The sequence below is a fragment of the Lissotriton helveticus genome, chromosome 2_1 (genome assembly GCF_964261635.1).
Source record: "Lissotriton helveticus chromosome 2_1, aLisHel1.1, whole genome shotgun sequence".
Lineage (NCBI taxonomy): Eukaryota > Metazoa > Chordata > Amphibia > Caudata > Salamandridae > Lissotriton > Lissotriton helveticus.
The window spans coordinates 882,465,513-882,468,029 of record NC_136059.1 but is presented as its reverse complement, the minus strand read 5'-3'; positions in this window follow the sequence as shown (position 1 = coordinate 882,468,029).

The window sequence follows — 2,517 nt, the reverse complement described above, 5'->3', positions numbered from 1 at the left end:
TTAGACACGTTTTACAAGGCCGCTTCTGTGGGTGGCACAACCAGTGCTGCAAGCCCACTAGCAGCATTTGGATTTACACGCCCTGGGCACACTCAGTGCACTGTACTAGAGTCTGACAGTAAACCAAACATCCAATCATGGAATCACCGATTAATACATTAATTTTACAATAGGGAGAGCATATGCACGTTAGCACTGATCAGCAGTCGTAAAGTGCCCAGAGTTATAAAATAGCCAACAACAGGTCAGAAAAAATATAAGAGGAAGGCAAAAAGTTCAGGGATGACCCTGCAAAAAGGGCCAAGTCCAAGACTATGAATGTGGATCTAACATTGGGCCAGGAGCAGGCCAATGACATGCAAGCAATGGACCAACCCGTGAGTAGGTGACGTGTGCTCCCTGCTTAAATTAGCAGGGGTGCATTCTGCGCCTGCTGCAGGACCCTGGGCTTTAACAGAAGTATGCACATATCAAAACTATTCAAGTCTGACTTTAACACTACACGTCTCAATGCAGCTCTTTTAATTTGTGTTGCTTTGGCAGAGTCTAAGATCGAAGAGACAGCTGCTGCCAACACATTCGAGCTTCAAGATAACTGACCTTAGATACTTTGATAGGATCCACAAACTGATGAAGGCTTAAGACCATTACTCAAACAACAGGAACCACCACTAAACCACTGGAAATAGTTGATTTGTTTTCACCTGGATACTTTGAACAAGATGAGTAACAGGTAGCTTGAAAATGATAAATAGACTGATATATGATACATCCCAGAGATTTATTAAAGTAGCCACAAGACAAAGTAAATAAAAACATATAAGGATGTCCTAGAGTACGGTATTGTGCAAGGCCCCTTCTAAAGAGACATGCATCCATATTCAAATGACATGGTGCTCTACTTGCCTGGTGGTAACTCTTGATGCTAAAACAAAGACAAGATGTTATGATAGAGATTGAAATTACACCTCCCACAACTAACATCAGCAAGCACACAAATTGCTCACTAATGTCTGTTCAGTATCAAACTCAGCAGTAATCATTAGTTTTCTACAGCACTATATGTCATCTTTCTGTCTTTTTAGATGGAGGCAGCAGGGACATCTTACGAATTCTGGGGGCCCTGGGCCAAAGGTATTTTGGGAGCCGCTGTTCGGAACAAACTTTGAATTTATGATCCATTTTCAGCTCTTTCATGCCCTCTTTGGCTAGGCCATTGACAGTGGACAGACTCACTGGTCCATAGTCTAAATGTGTTTACATCTAATATTTAGGGATAGTGAGGTGGTAATTAACTAATAATACTGTAAATATTATCTGTGACATATGACTATGTGTGGCGATGCTTTGATCTGAAAGAATGAAACATAAACGCATCATTTCTCGTCAAAATGTCTGTTTCAAATACTGTTTCCCTTGCATTTATTTTGAATAGGGGTGATGTGTGAGAGTCCATTACCATCTGTGTCAGATTTATTCAGGGTCACTAGAGCAAGACTCTCTGCAGAACCGACCTGGCTCTCTCAGGGCCCCCCCTGAAAAGCTGGCATCCTGAGCCAGAGCCCACTTTGTCTATGGGTTAAAATATCTCTGAATAGACCTATAATGCTCAATATTCTTTCACTGAGTATACTGATAAATGTATACAAGAACTATATTTTATCTTTTCTTTCTCAGGTTTGCTGAGTGATATTGACATATACCACCTGCCGTTCTTGAATGCCCAACCAATAGCATGCTTTGCATTATGTGGCTTGTCAGCCATGTTTCAACAATTCATTCATCAAGTGCCGACTGTGAGCCAGGATTCAAAACAGAAATGATATTGTAGAGTCAATGAGAAGGACAAAAAGTAAGCTTCTTGAGTAGTGTACCAAGAAGACTCAGAGGCAGACAAGAGCATAGTCTGTTGAAATCATTCGTTTTATGACTCATGTGTGATGGATTAACTGAGAAGTGAGAGCAAAATTACAATTACAACAAAACATGGACAAGTGGCTCAATGTACCAGGCTATTCATCATAACATTTAGCAGAGTGATTGCATAATGTGATGATGTAACATCACATGTCTATTGCCAGTTACTTTAAACAACAAGCTCCTCACCTGACCACAACCACATAATAGAGGAGTTTTAGATTTGAGCCAGCACATACACTCAGAAGCATTGAGAGTTCCCAAAATAATGTACCTCTCGCCAGCCCACAGTGCTGAGTAGGCCTCTTATATTTATCTACATGTTGGTTTTCCAGAAGTTGAAAACGTCCTTCTGCTGGGTGCTGTAGAGGTAGTCCTGCCATGATTACTTTCGTGAACCTCCTGACTCGAAGTAATGAATCGGTCCAACTTCGTCCTGACCCAATAAGAAAGAACAATCTGTAGTGCATTGCTATTGATGAACAAGAAGTGAAACATTGAGTAATTGTTTTGTGTAGATGTGTGTTTGTTAACCAAACTGACTGATCTGGTTTTTGAAGATTGAGAACCAGAAAAAAGAGTGGACCCAGCAAGCAAATC